The sequence below is a fragment of the Cavia porcellus genome, unplaced genomic scaffold, assembly GCF_034190915.1.
Source record: "Cavia porcellus strain 051 isolate PalLab524CR breed Dunkin Hartley unplaced genomic scaffold, mCavPor4.1 scaffold_3, whole genome shotgun sequence".
Lineage (NCBI taxonomy): Eukaryota > Metazoa > Chordata > Mammalia > Rodentia > Caviidae > Cavia > Cavia porcellus.
Window position 1 is genome coordinate 47,060,196 of NW_026947486.1, and position 24,945 is coordinate 47,085,140.

Below are 24,945 nucleotides of genomic sequence, written 5' to 3' on the forward strand. Positions count from 1 at the left end.
ATCTGCCTTTAGAATTAGGCCAATTTGAACCCCTGTATCAGAATGTGCTCCATCCAGCTACTTCCATCCAGCTACCTAAGGTAGAATCCTTTTTTATCCTGCTCTAATTTATGAATTAGACCTTTTTCTACTGTTGAAAAAAAACAGTAGTTTAAGCAGCAGCAAGTTCAGGTTGTGGAGGACACGAGGTGGTCCCATTCTGTGATGAGAAATCTGGCAAAACATGTGTAGGTTTCTAAAGTCGTTGGATCTGAAAAATCTCAGAATAAGTCCAACAAACTGTTTGGCCACATCATTGTCTACTTTCAGGCCATAACAAAGTAGCTGTTTCAATTTCCACATCCTCCATGATAATTTAAAATATGTCTCTCCTTGGACATCTGCCACATCCCAGACTATATGGTCAGAGGCGTCTCTGGAATAAATGGGGTGTCTCACAAGTTCACAGACTGCAAAGCTCCTCAGGCAAAACAGTGGCTCAATCGCAAAGAAGGCCATAAATACTATGGAATGAGCCAGCTCACTTGGAAAAGCAGGGCAGAACACATACAACAAAAATTGGGACTGATGATACAATAGGTCCAAGTAGTGACTAACCTTCCCTCACATCTAGTACATGGCAATACCACAGGCTCTAAAAAGGAACTACTCACCCAAATGCCTAAAGACAAAGCAAATTTTGACTCATTTTTCTTTTTCTTTTCTTTTGGTGTTTTGTTTATTTATTTTTGCTCTTGCTTTCTTCTTTTACATTATTTTTCTTTTTGTTACTTTACATTTCACTTTTACTTCTCTTTGTTTTATTTAATTATTTAATTGAATTTTATCAAACCTTTTTCTTTTTTCTTTTTTGGTACCGGGAGTCAAACTCATGACTGCATGCTTGTAAGGCACTTATGTCACTGAGCTAAATCCCCAGCCTCTGACTTTTTTCTTTATTTTTTTTTATTAAAAGCCAGTCAAGAACTTTTTCTTTCTAATCTTCCATTTTTAAAATTTATTTCTTCCATTCTACATTTTCCTACCAGCCCCACTTTTATTTTTTTTTAGTTTTATTAGTTTTGAGCTATTTTGTTAATACTATGCTATTTTTTCCTATTAATGGTGGCATAGTCATTGATTTCAGTGGATTTGTTTTTGTATCTATATTATTTAAGATCTGCTTTCTATTGTTAAGGCTGCAATAGCTTTTTTTCTCCCTCCTGCTTCAGCCTCCCCAGTGCTGAGATTATAGAGATGTGGCACTATGCCAGACTTCTTGTTAGCTCTTAATCAGCTTTATGATGAAGTAATACCTGATTCTAAAATTTGATTCTAAAATTATTTATCGACGGAAACCTCCAAAAACTGTAAGAAATAAGCCTTTCCTTACTTCAAAAAATAAAAAAAAAAATAAAGTTAAATTATTGCTGGTTTCTTTTCTATTGTTATTAGTGACATCATTTTATATCTTCACTTGTTTTTATGGTATGTCAATATCTGGTGTCTGCCTGTCAGATTAGCAGAGTTCATTTTCTTCTCTCAAAGAGATTCTGGCTATGAAGAACCCGAACATTGGAACTTCTAATATTAGTTGAAGAGAGATATAAATACCAAAACACAGCCAAACTGAAGGACACCTAACAGGGAGACAGAATCTAACTAAAGAGAATTTCACAACAGTGATAGAGTTTTTTAAACCTTGTCTTCAATGATCAGCAGTAGCAGAAATCTGAGAAATCAAAGAAATAAGCATTGAAGTAAAGAATTTATTGGCCATTACAGCGTGTGTTTAGTGTCTCCCAAAGCCTAAAGTGGTCACAGGTGGGGTTCTGTCAGAGGTGACTGGATCTGGGTTAAGGTTAAGAGTGCTAACTGCCCTAAAATCAGATATCTTGGATAAAATATAAGGGACAGAAAGAAACTTGCCTGAGAAATCAAAGAAATAAGCATTTAAGTAAAGAATTTACTGGCCATTATGGCTTGTGTTTAGTGTCTCTGAAAGCCTAAAGTGGTCACAGGTGGGATTTTGTCAGAGGTGACTGGATCTGGGTTACAGTTTAAGAGCCCCAAAAGCAGATATCTTGGATAAAATATAAGGGACAGAAAGAGACTTGCTGTACTTGCTGCTTGCTTTCTTTCACCTGCCCTGAATTGTTTCTCCTCTTCAGTGCCCCTCTGACATGCCACCATGACTTGAAGCAAGGTGACTGTGGACTGAAACCTCTATAAACTATGACCCAATAAAAGTTTTGCAAAATCAAATAATCCAAATATTTGAAGAGATCACAAACTAAACATATGAGCAAATTCAAAACCCGTTTAGCAAAGTTGAAGAAAATTTAAATAAATAGACAAATGATATAATTAATAAAACGCAATGGGCCATGGCACCAGGTGAGGGGTGCCAAACTCCTCTGTCAAACCTTTTAATCCCTAGCTGGGCATGATAGTAGATGCAGAAGGTTGAGGCAAAAGGATCACTGTGAGTTCGAGGCTGCCTCAGGCTACATGTGAGTTTAAGGCCAACCTGAACTGTATAGTGAGACGCTGTCTCAAAAAAAAAATAAACTAATAAAATGCTCCATGACCTTAAAGAAATAAACGACATGAATTAAATATGAGAATAAACCTCACTGATCATCCTGGTAAAGAATTATAAATTAAGCTGGGTATGGTGCCACACTCCTGTAATCTCAGCACTTGGGAGGCTGAGGCAAGAGGATCCTTGTAAAGTCCAGATCAGCTTGGGCTACAAAGTGAGCTCAAGGCCAGCCTGAAGTGCACAGCAAGACACTGTCACAAAAAGAAAAAAAAAATCAGAAATTATTAAAAGAAACCAAGCAGAAACTCAGGATATGAAAGATTCAATGGAATACATACATAGCAGATTTGACCACTTTGAAGACAATTTCAGAACTTGAAGACAAGGAATGTGGAACATATCACGTACTCAATGATATTCTAAACACAACAATACAGAATGTAAGCTGGATCCAATGACTACTAGATGACTCAAGGAAAAAATAAATAAACAACCCAAAAGTTAAAAAAAAGCATCATAATCATAAAGTCAGGCATACTAGTACACACTTTTACTCCCAGCATGTTGGAGGCTGAAGTAGGATGATCACTGAGAGTTTAAGGCCAGCCAGGACTACACAGTGAGACCCCTGTTTAAAAGAAAACAGAACAAAGGGGAAAAAGAAAACAAAAGAACACAATCATAGCTGAAAACTTTATAAATCCAGGCAAAGAATTCAATATTCAAGAACAAAGTCCATATAAAAACCCAAATAGCCTCAACCATAAAAGAACCACTCTAGAATATATCATAATCAAAATTCCAAAAGTTCAACAAAGAGGATACTAAAAGCTAATTAAAAACAAATAACATTGGGTCAGGGAGGAAATCAAAAAGTTCTTGAAAGCATGACAGTGAGTGCACAAAATAACAAAACCTATGAATAAAAGTATTCTTAAGATAGAAGTTTATAGTTGTGAATGCACAGATTAAAATCAAGTGATTTCAAACAATCTAATGTATCATAACATCAAGAAAAACAAAAGTACCGTAAATTTAAAACCAGTAGAAAGACAAAAGTTATTTTAAAAATCTGATTGACATCAAGAATTCTAAAACCAACAAATGCAGGCAAAGTTGTAAGGGGGAAAGAAATCTTCCTACAGTAATAATGGCAATTTGAACTACTATAACCACTAATGGCTATTAATAAATATATAAAGAATAACAATGGTTGTATGCTTGTTGAGAAAAAGTAACACTTCTATGTTGTTTGTGGAAATGTAAACTAATACAACCACTATGAAATACTTATGGACATTCTTCAGAAAGCTAAAAATAAAGATTTCACTTGACCCCCTTACCTCTTCTGGGTATCTTTCCAAAAGAATAAAAGTCATTGTATTATACTTATAGATGTATATCCATATTTTAACTAATAATTATAGCTAATAATGGCTAAATAATATGTAAATCTTAGAAATGAACTACATGCCCATCAACAGAAGAATACATAAGACAATGTGATATATACATACAGTGGAGCACTACTTCAGTTATAAAGGAAGAAAAATTTGAGTAATTTCTTGAAAACAGATGGACCTTGAATGCAAAATTCTGTGACATGAATCAAATGCAGAAGGTTACCACAAAAAAGGAAGTTTATTGCTACATAGTTTCTCTTACATAAAAAACCCAAATTATAATTAAAAAGCACATAAAATACATTTTAGGAGAGCCGGGCATAGTGGCACATGTCTGTAATCCCATCACTGTGCGAAGCTGAGGCAGGAGGATCATTGCAAGTCTGAGGCTAGCCTGGGATACAAGGTCAGCTGAAGGTCAGCCTGAACTACATGGCAAGACCCTGTCTTTAAAAAGACAAAAAAATGATAGGAAATAGGGAGACAGACTTTGTGGAGATGGGAAGCAAATCTGGGATGAGGAAAGATAGGGCAAGGAGAAGCAAAAAGAATCTTGCATAGTAACCACTGTTTGTTTTCTGTTAGTTGGTTCTGAATACCCTGTAATACTTTCATTCTCTTGAATGGTTTTACACTGTCTTGTTATGTTTGATACTAATAGTGTATGAAGGTATACTCAAATATTTCAAGGAAAGAGACACTATGGTAACTACTGTTATGTCAGGTTGTCTTGTGGTGAAACACTATGTTGCTTAAACTGTTCTTTTCTGATTTGTTTTGTTATGTCCTCTTTTATTTTAATCTTTTTTTAATTAAAAAAAACATTGTGACCTCTGGTAATTAATAATGTCTTAAAATGAGTTTTACTGACTTCCAGATAATTGTATTGTGTGATATTTGTTGAGAGTAGAAATTTAGTCTTTTCTTTTACATGTGCAATTTGATACATGAGTCATTATAGATAATTTCAAGATAGATCAAAGAAAAAGAGAATCAAGTTGCAGTATTTGGCTGGGCCTGGTGGCACACACCTGTAATTCCATCACTCAGGAGGCTGAGGCAGGAGAACTTCGGTGAGTTCAAGTCCAGCCTGGGTTAAATAGTGAATTTAAGACCAGCTTGAACTGCATACCAAGATCCTATTTCAAGAAAAAAAAAAGATGAAATATGTATGTGCGTGCATATGTGTGTGTGTGGAGAAGACCAAGTGGACAGGTTCTCCTTGAATGCGCAACTATTACCTCCACATTGTATAAACCAAGACCTGTTTCCATGTACTGATACATACTGATAAGCTGGCTATGTTATGTGCTTATAGTTTCGATTGGCTCTAAGCAATGCAAATAAGGGTATATAAGGTATTGATATGTAATCTTTACAGTAAATGCACATTTTTCTGTTCCTTTGCATTGTGTTCCCTGTTAAACAATTGAACACAGCAAGATGAGAGAGCCAGTCAGATCCAGGAATATAAACTGGGTAGGAGCCTCAAAATAAAAGGCCATGACTTCTCAGTGTATGAAAGTTTACATATCAGAAACTGAAGCAACAGCCTCCTAAAACCATTCAAATGCTACCCTAACTGAGTTATGCAGAGTGGTCCTTCTGCATATCCTTCTGCATATTGCAAAGATACTTTTCTCCCCACCTGGCTAGCCAGTTCAAGTTACTCATGTAATTCCTGCCATCTTCACTGTTACTCATCTTTGAGCAACTCCCTTCTTCATGAGATAATAAATTCTGGGAGAGGCCTTGGATCAAGGCCTTTGTCCATATATCCTCACTTGGATTAGACATAGGACCTCTTGGTTGTCATAACTTTAAATATGTATTAGTGTCTTTACTCTCACCATGGGTTGCATTGAAGGTGGTAGATTGGAATTAATTTGCTGGGATTCCAACTACATTTCAATGGGATTACAAATATATTTTTTCCAGATTGTGAGGAGGACTGGAAAGAGGATTACAATATTCAATGTCTAGATTACAATATTCATGCAACCTAAAAAAAATGGACTATTCTACTTGCAGACAAATAGAATTTCAAGCCAAGACGAATTAAGAGACAAACAAGGTCACTACATCTTTGTAAGGGGAACAATTCAAGAGGAAGTGTTAATCATATATATATATATATATGAACCAGATATCATCACACACACAAACAACTATACAAAACAAATATTAAGGAGACACAAAAAATCAAATAAGCAATAATATTTTTGCAATGGAGTACCTCAATATTCCATTATCACAAATAGATAGATCAACTAGACAAAAAAAAAAAAATCACAATTTTTTTCACAAAAGTCTCCTGAAGAAATGAACTCAGTACATGTCTATATTTTCCAGCCCACATCAGAACACACATTTTTCTCAGCTACACATGGGTCGTTTCCCAAAATAGACCACATACAACCTCATAAAAACATTCTTAACTAAGTGCAAAGTAACTGAAATTATCTTATGAATATTATCAGACCAGAGCAATTTCATATGTGATAAAACTGAAAAATTAATGGAAAAAAATACAAGAACTATATAAACACATGGAAATTAAAAAGTCTCCTAAAAATCAATGGATCAGAGATAAATTAAAAGAAATTATACAGTTTCCACAATTAAACAATAACGCCAATACAACATACTCAAATTTAGGGACACCATGAAAACAGTCCTAAGAGGGAAATTTATAGCAATGAATTCCCATATAACAAAAACAGCAAGCTCAACTAAACCTAATGTTGAATCTAAAGCTTTTAGAAAAAGAGCAAGTCAACCCCAAAGCTCGTATGAGACAGGAAATTATAAAGATCAGAACAAAAATTAATACAGTGGAAACTAATACAAGGAATCAATGAATCAGACTTGGTTCTGGGCCACAGATACACCTCAGCAGCACAGTGCCTGCCTGGCAAGTGCCAAGTTCATGAGTTTGATTCCTGATTACCAAAAAAGAAAATAAAAGACTTGATTCCTTAAAAGAGTAAATAAAACTGACAAACCCTTAGCAAACCACATCAAAAAAAGGAAAAAGAAAAAACTCAAACCCATGCATTCATAATGACACAGGTGAAATCACAACAGATCCAGCAAAAATCCAGAAGATCACCAATACTTACTTGAAGAACCTGTACTCTAATAAGATGGGAAACATAGAAGAAATGGACAGAGTCCTAGATACATATGAATTATCAAAGCTGAATCAAAAAGATGCAAAAATTCAAAATAAATGAGTCAAGGAAATTGAAGATGTAACTGAAAACTTAAGAACAAAGAAAGCCCAGGTCCTCACAGAATCCCTGCTGAATTCTACATGAAAGTTAAGGAATATCTAATACCAACAGTTCTTAAACCCTTTAATGAAACTGAAATGGAGCAGCACTCCCAAATTCATTTCTGCAAGCAAGTATTACCCTGATACAAAAATCAAAGAAGGGGGGGGGAGAGAGAGAGAGAGAGAGAGAGATCAGAAAATGGAAAGATATCTCTTGTTCTTGGGTACCAATATAGTGAAACCAATATAGTGAAACCAATATAGAATCAATATAGTGAAAATGGCCATACTTCCAAAAATTTTATACAGATTTTAATGCAACCCCAATCAAAATACCAATAGCATATTTCACAGAACTAGAGAAAAAAATCCTAAAATTAATTTGGAACCAGAAAAGACTGAGTATAAAAAAGCAATTTTGGGCAACAAAGGCAAGACAGGAGGCATCACAATCCCTGACTTGAAGTTATACTGTAAAGCTACTGTGACAAAAACAGCATGTTACTGGTAAAAGAAAAACAGACCTTAGCCTCAGTGAAATAGATTAGAAGATACAGAAATAATTCCAAACACATTCAGACACCTTATCTTTGATAAAGGAGCCAAATACATTCACTGGAAGAAAGCCTCTTGGTTATCTTCCTGAAAGAATTAAAAGCATTATAGCATAGCAATATATGCACACCCATGTTTATACCACCACAATTCGTAATAGCTAAATATTGGAAGCAGCCCAGAGAGCAATGAACAGATAAATGCATAAAGATGTGGGTGTTTATACAATGGAGAAGTACTGTGCCATGAACGATAAGCTAGAGAGACATTTTTAGTTAAATGCATGTACCTTGAGATCATACTCTTAAGTGAAATAAATCAGACAAATGTTTTTAAATTCCTTATTGTTTCTCTAGTGTAAGAAACTAAAAAGTGTAAGTAACAAATAACGATCAAAGTGTACAATAGATATGTATTGGGAAATGGGAAGAAAATGTGTAAATGAGATGGGAACAAGGGTAGGTGGGGGAAGGAAAGAAGGGATAATAAAAATAAAAATAGAAGGAAAAATGAAAGCAAAACTTTTAAATGATGAAGGAATGGAAGGGAGTGGATTGGGGAAAAAGCAGCAGCAATATATATCAGGCATAGATAGGTACACATTCCTTATGATAAATGTTACCATTTTGCATATTTAAAATGTAACAATAAAATTTTAAAATGTAAAAAAAAACCTAAAACATTTTAATAGGAAAAAGTGTATCACATACTTCAAACAAACAAAAAAAACTTTAAAGAACACCACTAGGACCTAGGTGGTAAAGATGAGCGGGCAAAGAAAATTAAGAGAAGCTGGGCATGATGGTGCATGCTTATAATCCCAGCACTTGGGAGGCTGAGGCAGGAGGATTGTTGCAAGCTAAAAGTCAACCTGGGCTACATAGTGAAGCCAAGGCCAGCTTGAACTATACAGTGAGACTCAGTTAAGGAAGGAAGGAAGGAAGGAAGGAAGGAAAAAAGAAGGAAAGAAAGAAAGAACAGAACCAGAAAAGAAAACCAGTATAAGAAATATAAACTGAGGGGCTGGGGATTTAGCTCAGCAGCCCAAGCACTTGCCTGATAAGGTGTGGTCATGAGTTCAATCCCCAGTACCAAAAAGAAAGAAAGAAATATAAACCTAGTCAAACAAAAGTTTCAGCGTAATATTTTTTTTTAAAATTATCACCTAATCCCTGTAGTTACTATTTCAAAATATGGTAAACCTCCTTTTCTAGAAGCATCACAGGATCCATTTGCAAAAGTATTTAGTAATAAATTTTAAAACCATGAAAATATATCTAGCCATGACCCCTGTATATCTCTATTCCAAGAACGTAACCGTATAACAAAACCAAGTTGCATGCCATATTTTTGATTGAATGCTATTCATAATGCCCAAGAATGAAAACCTAAAGAATACACTAAAGTTATGACTCCATTATTTCCTATTGCTGGGACCAAATACCTGAAACACAGAAACTAAGGGAGGAAGTAGTTCATTTGACTCATATTCTCATAGCTTTCAGTTCATGATTGACTAGCTAAAAGGTAGAAACATTATGACAGAAGGTCTTGGTAGAACAAAGTTGCTCAGTTCCTAGCAGCCAAAAAGCAGAACAAGTAGAAAAAGCTCCCAAAAGTGCTAGAAACTGGATATAGTCCTCAAAGTTACACCTGATGACCAACCAGACAAACCCAGACATGTGCTTTAGTAATCTGCTAGACCACGGATTGTGTACCTATAGCATGGGTACCATCACCAGCTGTTTCCTAAACACTAATACTTTCACCATCACTGTGATAGCCAAGTATACAGGATTAATGATAACAACTCCCTTGTATTTGGGGAGCTGAGCCGCTTAATGGTCAGATTCTAATTACCACCTGTAGAACATTTTTTCTCCTGAATGGTGATGTGCTATATGTGAAGAACTTTCCTTTTGAAACATTTCTTATAAAACCCAAAATGTGTAAATGTTATTGTAAAAAAGAGAGGAAAAGAAAGTGCTCTAAAGGATACAACTGCAAGTGTGTTTAGGTGTGTAAGATAGATGACCATATTACTAAGTTTTTGTTGGATCATTAAACAGGACTGTTTGCAGTCTCACTGTTTGAATGTCCACTTTGTATGCTTTAATTTTGTAACTTGAACAACTATTTCTAAGATGACAATATGTAATTTATTAACTAGCGATTTCTTAGTGTTTATTTTTTTGAAATTCTGTATTACTTGTACCCTTTTACTGTTTTTTTTCTTTAAATAAAATTTTAAAAAAGAAACATTTCTTAAGTATTTAACAATGTTGAAAAATTCAATGAATAGATAAATCACTGAAATACTGTATAGTTATGTAAACAATATACAAGACATGATTAAAATGAGGTAAATTTTAATTTTTCTAAATAAATAACTTATTACAGAAAAAGACACATTGCCATTAATCCCCCTCAAATTATTCCTTGCTTTGAACACATTTATCCCATCTTTGGTGCCACCTTCTGAAGCAGTTCTGGAAGTCCTATTTCATGAATATCTTTTTTTAATTTTTGTTTTGTTTTTTAGTACCAGGGATTGAACTCATGACCTCATGCTTTGCAGGCAGCCACTATGCCACAGAGCCATATCCCTGGCCCTTTTCATGAATGTGGTTATCAAGTCTATACTAAGTGCTCAATGTGGTAAATGCTATTTCCAAGTGTCATCCAAGGTAAAAATAGGCTTGTAAAAATATTACAGTACGTCCTCATCCACCTTATTACTGGATTTGGCACAGTGAGAATTATTGCTCTTTCCCAAGTCAAAATGAAAATAAATGTTTTGAAGTTATTGAGGACACTGAGGCAGTCACGACAGCGCAACTAAAGACACTTACAAAAAAAGATTTCCAGGACTGTTTCAGAAAGTGCCATCAACAACTGGATGAGTATGTTTGAAGCTAAGGGGAGAATTTTGAAAGAGATTAATGACAATATGTGGTTTTTTGTCATAAGGAGTATTTTATACTATTCACTATATTTTGACCATATTTCATATTTAAATATAAAATATCTTCAGAATTTATTGTCTCCTAATCATTAGTTCTAGTTTCTAAATTGTTCCCTAAAAAAGATAAGATAAATTAACTCAATGATACAGTATATTCTTAAATATTTAGGAAAGAACAGGATGTTTATTTTATGATTTACAAATGTATAATAAAATCATAGAGATAGATAAACTATCAGCCAGGTACAGTTAATTCCAGCACTGTGGCACACGAAGGCAGAAAGACTGCAAGTTTGAGTCCCATCTGGGCAACTTAGTGAGAATCTGTGTCAAAATAAAAAGTAAAAGGCATGGGATGTAGCTCAGGGGTAGAGTGCCCCGGGGTTCAATACCCAGTATCACTAAATACAAGGGATTTGTCTCTCTCTTTAAGAAATAATGTTGTTTATCCCCATGCTACAAACTAAAGCACTGTGAGAGGTGCTAGAAGTACATTATCTCTGACCCCATGGAATTTACAATTTACTGTACAAAATTTGTATCACTTAATTTTAGAAATAAAGAAGATACTCCAATTTTTCCACCTCTCAAATGTTTTCCTAGCTCTCCTTGTTTCCTGTCTGCCAGGAGATGAGCAGCTTTTCTTGGCCATGCCCTCTCTGCCACAATATTCTGTCTCACTACAGGACCATATCAACATAGCCAGCTGATCACGCACTGAAACCTCTGAAACTGCAGTCTGTAAGTCAGAAACTCCTCTTTTAATAAGCAAACTAAAATTAGATTCGTCTAACATGACTCTTAAAGGAACCACTAGAAAATCTCTAACTAAATGATACCTTCACAGTGTCATGACAGTTGCCATAAGGAGGGGAAACCATCAAACCTGAATTCCTAGTAACTCTCTACCCATTCCCAAAAAGGACATGAATACCTCTCCCTCCCATTTATTTTACCTGATATCCACAATGCCTGTTGTAGTCAGAGGTTGTGAGGAGAACAACTGAAATCAGGACACGGAATTTATAATATTATTTTATGATGATCACGATCACCCAGAGTTTAACACAAGAAAGTGCAGGAAATCATCCACAACACTAAAGACAGACTATTCAGGCAAGGGCCTGAATCCCACAGCAATGTCCTACATGAGTCCAGATGAAGACCTAGAGTTCCATGAAAATGCTCCTACAAGTCCAACTATAGGTCTGGAGCTCACAAGAAGGACTCACGCCAGACTCTTTTATGGACTGCGCTGGGAAGGTCCAAAGGTCAGGAGTGGAAGCTAGAAAGTCTTTGCCAGCAGGTTGAAGGAGCTGTACTGATAGGTTAGGGTTTTACAACAGAGCCAAGAAGTCACACTTAAAATAAGGACCAGGCCTGTCCTGAAAAGCACCACAGCCATCCTTGGCAATAGGGAGGCTCCTAACGATAAGAATAGTCGAGTGCATGCCAGGAAGCCAGCATGACGAGTTAGTCCTGGAGATTAAGCGGCAAATGTCTTATCCTCTGGAGCCAGGAAGCGATGCTTGACATAAGAACATAACAACCAGAGCTTCTCCAGGAGAACCAAAGGCTCAAGCAGCAACATTTAGAGAAACCCACAATGCTTTGCTTCTCCTTCTCCATGCCTCTATTTATGCTGGCAACTTTCCTCAGGTGGAATATCTATGCTCAGCACCAGCTGATTTAATTTAGCTGGCATTTAGTGGACCACCAGTTTTTCATGCAAAACAATGCCCAACTGGCCTACAAGTTGATTGGAAAGTTTATCTCCCATTTCTATACTTTGTCAACTCTTCCAGCAAAACATGGTGGCACATGCCTATAATTCCTACACTCTAGCAGGCTGAAGCAGGAGGATCACAAGTTTTAGCCCACCCTGGGCCACTGTTATGGTTTGAGAACTGGTGGTCAACTTAATGCCAGCTGGATTACATCAGCATGCATTGAGAGAACATGCTCCACCTGAGGAGGGTTGCCAGGATAAATAGGTGGAGAAGAAGGGCGGTGTTAAGAGGGTTGAGGCAGTAAGGAGGCATTGTGGGTCATCCTACGAGTTGCTGTCTGAGCTGTTGGTTCTCCTGGAGAAGTTTTGGTCTTCACATCGAGCATTGCTTCCTGGCTCCAGAGGGGGAAGACATGTGCTGCTTGGTCTCCAGGATGAACTCGTCACGCTGCTTAATGGCACATACCCGACTGCTTGTACCCGACTACTTGTCGGAGGAGGAGCTCGGGGTGTCCGTGTCACTGAGGATGGCTGTGGTGCCTTCAGGACAGCCCCGCTCTTTGGGGTGAGTGTGACTTCTCGGCTCCAGTGTAGAACCCTCATACCACTAGTACAGCTCCTTCATCCTGCTGGCATAGACTTTCTGGCTTCCATCGCTGACCCTTGGGTCTTTCCGGCACAGATCTGTAAGAGACTGGCATGAGTCCTTCTTGTGGGCTCTGGACTTCCAGTTGGACTCGTGGAGGCGTTGTCTTGATCTCTGGGTTTTTATCTGGACTCATGTGGGACATTGCTGTGGAGTTTAGGCTCTTGACTAAATAATCTATGTCTTTGGTGTTGCGGATAGATTTCCTGCATTCTCCTGTGTTAACTTCCAGTGACCATTATAAAAATATTATAAACTCCATGTCCTGATCTGAATTGTTCTCTGTGTACAACCCCTGACTACAACAGCAGCTTAACAATAACTTGTCTCAAAATTAAAAGTCTTGGAATATAGGTCACTATTAAAAGCCTCAGGTTAAATCCTTAGTATCATGAGAATAAATAAATAAATAATGGTCTCCTTCAGTGCTCAAACAAAATCCTTTTAATACCATATTTGGCAAATGGTCATTTAGTCTTTGCCCTAATACCACTAGTTAAGAGGTTAATGTTTCTCAAGAATGGCCAATTCATTTATTGAGCTGGTCTAATTTCAGGAAGATTCTCCCTTTAATTGAACTCAACTCCTCTCCTGTTTGTAATGTTTAATGTCCTCTAGATTCTGCCCTTGGTAAGTATACTAAAGAATAAAAATGTAAAATCCTTTTGTTACACAGTGACACAAGAAATGTGCAAAGACAGCTATTTTTTACACATTATATCTTTCCTCCTAACATGTGTAGCTCTACTGCTTTCTTCTGAAGTCTCTAATTCACCAAAGCCTGAGCCTCTAGAAAAAACCAAATTGAGTAAAATATTCCAGTGAAATGATTAGTCCAAGAATACAGTAGGTTACATCCCTTCATCAGGAAACTATACATATATGAATGCAAAGACTACATTAAACCAGGCGTGGTGGTGCACCCCTATAATTCCAGCACTCAGGAGACTGAGGCAGGAGGATTACCACCATTTGGGGCCAGCCTAGGTTACAAAATGAGTTCAATTAATCTGAACCATATATGAAACTCTGCCTCAGAAAAAAAATCAGATTTTTAAAAACTGTCTTTTAGTAGGGGAACACAGTTAATTTTGACTCTTAGGAAGCACATGTAAGCTCCTATTACTCATCTGGGATTTTTTGTTTGTTTTTGCTAAGTTTACGAAAAGCACCTATTGAATAAATATGTCAAACTCTGGAAGTTGAAGTTACATTCAACAATTTATAGTTTCTGGAACTCACTCTTTTTTTCGGCACTTGTCCATTGCATCATTTAAATTTTTCCTGTACATTTTGATCTTTTTCACATTTCCTCATTAATTTTTTGATAAATTACATATAAAACTAAATCATCCATATGTATAGATCCTCTTTTTTTCTTTTCCCTTCCTTCCCTTCCTCCTCCCCTTTCTCCTTTCCATTTCAACAGTTTGTTCCTACTTCCCAGTATCTATCATTCATTTACACTTCTCGTTTCTCACATAAGGGGAAAAATATGATATTTAAACACACATCTGATCTATTTCACTTAAAAATATGGTCTTAAATTGCATTCAGTTAGCTGGAAATATCTCAAGCTTATCATTTGTTATCACACAGTAGTACACCAAAGTATTAAACACACACACACACACACACACACACACACACACACACATACACGCGCGCACGCACAGGCATCTTCTTTATTCATTTATGGCTATCTGAGCTGTTTCCAAGATTTAGCTATTACAAACAATGCTGACACATAGATGTGCATATACTGTTGTGCTATTGCTGAGTTGAATGGAACCCTCTAGTTTTAGTTTTTTGAGAAAGTTTCACACTGATTTCCACTAGTCCCAATAGTCTATACTAACACCAACAGTGGAGAAGGGTTTCTTTTTCCTCACAGCCTCATCAGAATTTGTTATTGATTCATTTCTTGATGATAGGCATTCCTTCTGGAGTGAGATGGAATCTCAACTTTTTTTGTATTTTTATCTTTTCAAAACAGAGTTTCACTATGCAGTTAAGACTGGCCTCGAACTCACTTTGTAGCGAGGTTGGCCTTTAACTCAGAGATCCTACCTCAGCCTCATGAGTGCTGGGATTACAGGAATGTGCCATCACACCCAGCTCAACCTTGTTTTAATTTACATCTTTAGAATGACCACTGATATTGAACATTTTTTCATATATTTATTTGTTGTTTCTACTTCATCCAAGGATGTCTGTTCATTTCAGATGCCCATTTTTGGAGTGAGTCTTTGGCTAGGAGTGTGATTTTCTTGTATTCTTTATATATTCTAGAGATTAGTTCTTTGCCTGAGGAAAAGCTACTAAACACTTTTTCCCATTCTTTAGTTGTCTCTTCACTCTGTTGTTGGTTATTTTGCTATGCAAAAGCTTTTTAATACGATGTGATTCCAATTGTTGATTCTTTGTGATGTTTCCTCTGTGACTAAAGTATGGTCATAAAGTCTTCGCCTACACCTATGTCTTCAAGGGATTTATCTATTGAATCCTAGATCAGATTAAGTGTTTCTGTTTTAGTATTTAGATCTTTGATCCATTTTGATTTTAACATCTACCAGTGAAAATTATCTCACTGTACAAAACGTAATTTGGGTTTATTAAAGCAGCAAAGTACTCGTGTATTAAGGGTTGTATCTTCTTTACTCATACTTATTATGTACTTTCTATTTGCAGGTTATTTCCCTTTGATACAGAAAACTAAAGAAAATTATGATTACCTACGCTCATATAAGAAACCTATGAATTCCTTCACCAACTGCTGATTAGAACTTTAAAAATGATTTTAGGTATTCTAATATGGAATCACATGAAACTTTTTATACTAGCCTGTTCTCTATATACAAAAGCAGTAGTTTTTCATGGCTCAACATAATAGCTGTAATTGAGTGTGGAACAAAACAGGAGCATCTAGTGTTAATTTGATCTGGGTATCCTACTTTTCTGCCTTCCCACTAATATAATCCATACTGAGCAGTCTGCACTATAATCCCATAGGAATTTTTCACAATTTTATCCTTACCCACTATGTTTCATAGGACAGTCACATTCTGGTTTCAATTCTAAACACACTGAATATTTCTTGTTACAATTCACCTTCCTAATAGGTCTATTTGTTTAGAAACAAATACAGGGATGTTTACCACATTTTAAGTACTAGTCCCATTTTGAAAGTGCTGTATAAATTTTAGAAGCACCCTGTGTCCATCAACAGGTTAAATGATAAAGAAGTGTAGTATTTATGCATAAGGGAGTACTACTTTCTTCCATAAAGGACAATTTTGAATTATTTGTAGGAAAATGGATGCACACTGAGAACATAATATTAAGTGAAACACATACAGCTTAAATTCTACATGGCTTCTCTTATATGAGAAACTCAAACTATAAATGAAGAGCAAGATAAAAGATAGCAAATAGAGACACATATCTTTTGCAAAAAGGAAGGAGATGACTAAAGAAATAAAAACATTTAAAAAAGAAAAAATAGAAAGGGACAAAGAGGAGAGAGGGTAGAGAAAGGAAGGAAAAGGGATAAAAAAGAACTAACATGTCGTATGTACATGAACCAACTTTCTTTTTTATTTTAAAGAGATTAAGACAAAAGAGGACTTAACAAAGCACATCAGAACAGACAAATGTAAGCAACACAGTACTTCACCATAAGACAACCCGATATTAACAGCAGCTACTACAATGTCTCTTTCTTTGAAACAGTTGAGCATATGTTCACATATAATAGTATAAAACATAAGAAAATAGTATAAAACCATTCAAGAGAATGAAAGTATTACAGAGCATTCAGAACCAAATAACCGAAAATGAACAATGGCTACTATATTATCTCACTTTCCATAAAAATTTGTTTATACTATCACACATATTAAAATCCAATAAGATACAACCTGATAGAACCAATGGAAACAGGACAACATAAGCATGGTAGGACTTCAAAGCAAGATGATACTAAATCAGCAATGGCTATCATAATGACTTGTTTTCTTCAAAATAGTTGTTCATATCATCACAAATAACAAAATCAAACAAAACAGAATAAAACCATTCCGACTAATGAATGAAAACATTATAAGGCTTCAAAGCAATGTAATGGAGAATCATGATTACCATAAAGTCTTATGTACTCTTACCATTTCTAATACTACGAGGCTATATGGTAATTATACATATGAGTTTGATTTATTTCGCTTATGAGTATGGCCTCAAGCTGAGTTCCATTTATTTATAAATACCTCAATGTGATCATTCTTTATAGCTGAGTAGTACTCCATTGTATAAAATACCACATCATTTTATCCATTCCTCAGTTGATGGACATTTAGGCTGTTTCCAAAATCTGGCTATTACAAATTGTGCTGCTATAAACATGGGTGCACATATATCACTGTGGTATGATGTTTTCAGTTCTTCTGGGAATATGCCTAGAAGTGGAATAGCTGGGTCAAATGGGACTTCCAATCCCAGACTTTTGAGAAATCTCCAAACTGACCTCCACAATGGTTGCCCCAGTCTACACTCCTACCAACAGTGCAGAAGCGTTCCTTTTTCTCCACAGCCTCTCCAACATTTGTTGTTGGTAGTTTTCTTGATCCTGGCCATTCTTTCTGGAGTAAGATGGACTCTCAGTGTTGTTTTAATTTGCATTTCTCTAATGGTTAACGATGATGAACATTTTTTCATGTATTTATTTGCCATTTGTATTTCATCTGAGAATTGTGTATTCATCTCAGATGTTCATTTTTGTATTGGGTCTTTGAATTTCGGGGGTCTGATTTTTCTTTTAATTCTTTATATGTTTTAGACAGAAGTCCTTTGTGTAAGAGAGACAGTTCACGAAGATTTTTTTCCCAGTTTGTGGGTTTTCTTTTCACTATGCTGGAAAATTCTTTTGACATGCAGAAACTTTTTAATAAGATGTGATCCCAGTTATTCATTCTGAGAAGGATTTCACGTGTGGTTTGATTTCTGTTCACGAATTTTTTACCTACTCCTATATCTTCAAGATTTTTACCTAATTTGTCTTCCAACAGATTTAGTGTTTCTGTTTTAATATTTGGATCTTTGATCCATTTAGATTTTAGTTTAGTACATGGTGACAGGCATGGGTCTAGTTTTAGTTTTCAGCATATGGAGGGCCAGTTTTTCCAGCACCATTTATTAAAGAGATTGCCATTCTTCCAGTGAATATGTTTGGCCCCTTTATCAAAGATAAGGTGGTTGAATGTGTTTGTAGTTGTGGTTGTATCTTCTAATTTAGTTCATTGATCTTCAGATGTTTTTATTCCAGTATCATGTTGATTTTATTACAGTAGCTTTGTAGTATAACTCATGAACCAACTTTTGACAAGAAATGTAATCCTTATGTACTGCAAACATGTACTAATGAAAAATTAAAAACTGAGAAAGTTTCTAGTTCATTAAATCATACATCTTCTATGTTATACTCCATTTTTTAAAAAACACATTTTTTGCCTTTATTTGGAAATAACTACATCTACCAAGACTAGGTGTTTTTACCAGTGTCATAAACAATCAGCGAAATTATAGTTTAATTTCCTATACTTTCCAAACAGCTATATGCGCTAAGTATGAAACAATAATAAAAAACAGAGTTGAAGATCACCATTATCTCATAAAAAGTCTCTATGTCAAGAATTTATTACAGGCCAGGAATCTAGGTCAGCGGCATAAGTGCCTGCCTGGCAAGGGCAAGGTCATGAGTTTGATCCCTAGTACCACAAAAAAAAGAATACATTACAGCTAATTAAAATGGAATAAAATTTATATGCTCCTTCTGAAATTCAGATTTACTACTACAAAACGTAAACGCTACTGAATTAACTTCAGTATACAAAATGTTAACTACAAAAGAAAAGAAAAAAGTCAAAATTTGAAATATATGAGTCTATTGTACCTTGAATTAATAGCAGTTCACATTTTTAAGTTTCATTCATTTTATTTTTTGTGGTGCTAGGGATCAAACCCAAGACCTTACTCATGTGAAGCAAGTGTTTCAACAGTAAACATCCTCCTAAATTTCTTTTTTTCCAGACTATAAAATAGGACATTTTAATTCAAGTTAACAAAATTCAAATCGGTCTTCAGTAATAGCTTTGTTTTCAGATTTCATCCTAAATCTACTAAAATAACATGTTTTTTATTTAACATTCTGTCCATTGACGGTACATATTATTTATTCAAAAATATTACCCATTCTTCTGTTGGAAAAGTATATCTATTTCAGAAAACTGTATGTATTATCATGACATAAAAGTTTACTACCATTCCTCAAGTATTAATTGGTGATAAATCACTCTTTTAAAGAAACTCAATAACATAGATGCTTAATAACAATAAACATAAATCATGACTCCTTTAGGGTTGTTATATTTAGAGTACCTTATTAGCTCATCAGCTTATCATTGCAACAGTTCAACGCCAGTCTAAATTAACCACATGAAAATACCCAGGTCACTGAGCAAGAAGAAATACACTTATCACTGAAAATGTGTAAGTGCTGTACAAAAATTTCAAATACAAGGAACAGAAAGAGTCTTGTCTCTTTACTTGTTGCATTTGCTGTCTTCTACCATCAACTGTTGCCTCTCTGCCATGCCATCCTGCCTTGAAGTCAGTGGATTGTTGACTGAAACCTCTACAAATTGTGAGTTAAATAAAGCTTTCCTCCCTTAACTTCAGGCATTGGATATTTTGTTTCAGCACAGAGACAATCCCAACCTTAGACAGCACAGCTCTTCACAAGATAGTGCTCAAAAATGGAGCTTTAGAACTTCAAAAGAATGAGGCAGAAATTTTTGTCCTGGTGGGACAGACTTATGTTTTGAGTCCTATCACTGCTACCTGAAGAATGGGCTTCCTTGCACCCGTGACACTGTGCAGAACTTTGCAGCAGTAAAATTCAAAAACAATCCAGTTTAAACTTCAACCAAGATGACCAGTGGACTACTGTACCTTTCCCAAAACGGCCCTAACCTCAAGAAAAATAATGGCCAACAAGACACTGTTTGCTGGGGGTAGCTCAAGAGAGTAAGCTTAGTACTTCCCTCTGGAATTTAGGATTGGGATAGTGAAGTCTACACTGTGAATTTCCTAACAGCCTCAAAGACTTGGCCTGACTGTGAACAGGGCCAGTATAACATCTCTGGTGCCAAGGTAAGACACAAAGCCCCATTCTATTGCAGTTCTAGTCTATCAGCATCACCTGAGACTAGATGCAGCAGGATTAGACCCCCCAGTCTAACTCAGCAATAGACAGTCCACAACAGTGTGTAGTCCAGCCAGGCAGGACTACATGGTGAGACACTGTCTCACATAAATGAAAGAAAGGAAGAAAGGAAAGAAGGAAGGAAGGAAGGAAGGAAGGAAGGAAGGAAGGAAGGAAGGAAGGAAAGAAGGAAGGAAGGAAGGAAGCAAAGAAGGAAGGAAGGAAGCAAAGAAGGAAGGAAGGAAGGAAGGAACAAAGAAAGATAGAAAGAAAGAAAGAAAGACTATATGTTGAAAGAATCAAAACTTACCTGAAAGTGGCAGTGTAGTATCAGATGGGATAGGATAAAAAATCAGCCCTACAATTAATTGAACAGCCACAAACCCAGTTGCAAAGTTAACGAGAATTTCCCAAGGTCATTCAGCAGTTGTAAAATATTATTAACAACCATCATTGCTCTCTTACCAATGATATCCCCAGACTTGTTTTGCTATCATGTATTGCCAGAGATACTTCCTCAATTCCTAAACTTCCCTTGCTTCATGACAACACTCAAACTCTAGTTCATCCCCACTTTTCCTAACCTGCTTCCAAAATAGCCATTAATCCACAAGAAATTCCGATTTCCTTTAGAAGGACCTCAGAATTCTTCAGTGAAAGTCAAACATTAGAGAAGACATTTTCCTCATTCCCTGTAGCCACAGGCTTTCCATAGTTCCTTGGGAGTTTAGTCTTTCACTATGTGTCAATAGGTATTATTTGTTAGACCACAGGCTAATTCTTGATTGTCACTGATTGATTACACTTTAACAAGGAAATTTATTTTGAATAATCCTACAGATTTAGCAATTTACTGCTTGTTAACAAGAGCTACCCCTCAAAAAAACTTGAGCCTAAAACAAAATAAATACAAGAGAATAGTTTTACCAAGAAAAATGGACAATCTATTTATGTGTACTGTTTATGGATTTAACAAAAGACAGGTAGCTTTTCTATCTGCAGGGAGTTTATTATCAACTTGGCACCAAGCACCAGCTAAAACAAGAAGTGTACAGCCAGGCATTGTGTTACATGTCTATAATCCCAATATTCAGGAGGCTAAAATAAATGGATTGTGACTTAAAGGCCAGACTGAGCTACATAAGGAGACTGTGACTCAAAATACAAAGAAAAATTACACAAATTGGTGATAGCCTCTGACTTTTTAATACGAATGAATTAACTTGAGTATTTTTTGGGCAATTTTATGTGTCCTGTTACAATCTGACAACTTTATATACATAACATTCATAAAACCATCATGTAGTTTCCACTGTTTCGTTTCATTTTATTCTGTGTTTTTGGTTTGGACTGTGTAGTCCAGGCTGGCCTCCAACGTGCAGCAAGATCTAGTTGCTTCTACCTCCCTAGTATGCAATTATACATATGTGCTACCACACATGGTTATTTTTAAATTTATTATAAATACATAGAAATGTAATTTTCTATAAATGGCATTAAAGACAAACCGAATTGTTTCAGCCAAAGGTCAAGTTAATTTCATGTAAACAAGTGCCATATTTGATTTTCTATACAGTAAAAAAACAAAACTTCATAGTATTTTAAACTTTAAACAATCTAAAAAGGTTATTGAAAGAAACTTGTTAAGCATACATTTTAGGAAAGACCAAAGAATAACCTCAACTTACGTCTTCTAAGAGTACCTCAAGAGAAAAATGAAAAATAAAAGATATTACCACCAAAATAATGTTCTACTATGATATCCCTACAATCAATAAGAAATGTTTTTAAATCTTTTAAACCAATTTAAAAAGAAAAACGCAAAGTTTTGGAATTTTAATATGTAGCTACACACATACCTCAAATACAAGGCGGGGGTGGGGGGGCTGGGGATTTAGCTCAGCGGCATAAGCACCTGCCTTGCAAGCAGGCAGTCGTGAGTTCAATCCCTGATACCGATAAAAATGAAAAAGACAAAAAAAATACAAGGCAGGAATATGGGGGTCTGATGTGAAACAAAGCATCAAGAGTTATATTTTCAGCAAAATCTTAAGATTGATTAAATAATAGCACCAGGTTCAGCTCATAACTGCTGATCAAATAATAAATAGTGTTAAGACTTTCCACAACCAGGGCAGAAAGGACTATTATTCCTTTCAAAGCAGGATTCTTGCATCACACTCATCTCTATCAATATCATCATCTTTAAATACAAAGAATTTTTCAGAAAAACATGAACTTAAGCAAGGATAAATTAATCTCAGATTAGTATGTTTTATAAAAAAGCCACTTGGTCAATAGTAATATTATCATTTTTTAAATTGGAAAATAAGAATGTGTATTTGAAACCTTCTAATTCATCAAAATGCAATCAAGTATTAAGGTTCTCATAAATAAGGAAGATAATAATACACTTAGAAAATACCATCAAAAAAACTGGAAACACTGAGGTAGGAAAATAGCTCAGTTGGTAGAGGGTTTGTCTAGTATGTGAGTAGCCCTACATTAATTCTTCAACACCCAACCCCAGGAAAACAAAAACTGAAAAGGAATTTCACGAAGTTCAAGATCTGCAATGTTTAGTGTGACTCATGTTGAAAATGTAATACCAATTGAAAGAATAATAACTACAAAACTTAATAGCTCAAAAATTAGAAAAGTAAAAATGAATTTGAATTAAAATCTGAAAAAATGTTTGCTTTAGCAGCACATACACTGAACTTGGAAGGATACAGAGATTAGCAAGGCCCCTAACACAAGGATGACACACATATTTGTGAAGCTTTCCATATTTTTTAAAGCAGAGACAAATCTCAAAGTGAACATTTTTTTCTCTCTCTCCTTTTGGTTGTTTTTTGATTTTGTTTTTTATTTCTTTTTTCTCTTCACTGTTTGATCTTGTTTTTATATGAATGTTAATGAGATGTGTGTGTGTGTGTATGTGTGTGTGTGTGTGTGTGTCTCCTCTTTCCCTCCTTTCTTTTTCACTCAGGTTGTATTATCCTCCGTTATTCTCACCAGCCTTGCTTCTAATCCCCTCCTGTTTGTCTATTTCTGTATGTTTTCCCCTAATTCCTTTTAAGTTTTCTCCTTGACAGTAAAATTGGTATATTGAGAGCCTAATTACTGCATACACTTTTCTGCTTTGTTTTAGGTTTTCCTGTATAACCACAAATTTAGTTTATTTGGTTAAAGATGGCAGATTAATGGCTTCCTCAGTTTCTCATTTTCTACACTGTTTGATGCCACTGTTATTGCTGATTATACCACATAAGCCAAAGTGACATAACGGTTCTAACCAGCTGTTCTTTTTGGTATACCAGGCCTGACATTGCCAAAGGGTCATAATAAACACTGTGGGTGAGAGCTAAAAGAACCAGGGGCTAGGCGAAGCTAGCAGCAACTTCTCATCCCCAACAACCTGAAGAGATAAAATCTTGCAGCAGACTCAAAACCCAAAAACCAGCTATACCTGGAAGACACCTCTGAGAAATAGGCCCTGCCTAAGGGTTCTAAATGTTAGCACAAAAAAAAAAAAAAACTCACCACACACAACCTACTCCCAACCTACTCAGGAATTAAATTAAAAACAAAAACAAAAATCCAGAAAATGAGAAGACACCAAACAAAACGCAATCCCAGACATTCAGTTCATCAAAGGCAAAACCAGGGAGCAATAAGTAGGAATGATCTGAACGCCACCCATGTGACCTCTCTGATGGGGCAACAACAAAGAAAATGAACCAGGTTCTAGAAAAAAATCAAAGCAGAAGTAACTTATTAGACAACTACTAAGATGGTAACCACAATGAAAAACATGCTTAGTGACCCAAGAGCATATACAGATAAAATAAGAGCAAAGGAAAATGATGGAAAATATGAGTGTGAAACATAGGAAAGAAATGCAGTCCATAACACAGACTCAAATAGATATCCAGGAGACTAAAATTTCTATTCAAAGTATTTACAGCAGACAAAATCACTGTGCAGATAGAATCCCAGATATAGGACACAAGTTTACCGTAGTGATCATGGAAAAAAAGGGAAAATTTCTTAAAAAGAGCAGAGATAACCAGAAATCAATCCATCAAGTGCTAGTTTTTGCAAAGAAGAGTAACAAGATTGACTAGAGTCAATACAAAAACAGGAGAACACACATGATATAAAAATTTTGTTCACAGGTTTAATGACAGCAAACATCGCAATCATGGAAAAAAAAGCTTGACATACAAGTAAGGGAAGCATACAAAACTCTAATTACCCATGATAAAAAAATCTACAGCAAGGCATATAATTGTCAAGATTCCAGAATCTGAACACAAGAATAAAATATTAGAAGCAGTTAGAGAAAAGAAACAGATCTCTTATAAAGGAAAGCCTATCAGAATCACAGCTGATTTCTCAAGTCAATAAGAAGTTGGAACAAACCCTCAAGTCAAGAAGACCTTGGAGTTAAGTATTTCAAGCGATAAAGGAAAACAATCTTGAAAACTGATTGCTGTACCCTACAAAACTATCTTTCAAAATTGATACAGAAATATGATACTTCCACAACAAGGAACACCTACAGATACTGATGAACACCAAA

The 24,945-nt window shown here is 35.6% G+C and overlaps 1 protein-coding gene and 1 pseudogene across 3 annotated transcripts in view; one reads left to right on the forward strand and one right to left on the reverse strand.

Moving 5' to 3' along the window:
- The window catches only part of Brwd3 (bromodomain and WD repeat domain containing 3), a 182,893-nt gene that overhangs the window by 123,787 nt on the left and 34,161 nt on the right, over positions 1 to 24,945 (reverse strand). The window lies entirely within an intron of this gene.
- LOC111757159 (U6 spliceosomal RNA) lies at positions 23,053 to 23,153 on the forward strand (annotated as a pseudogene).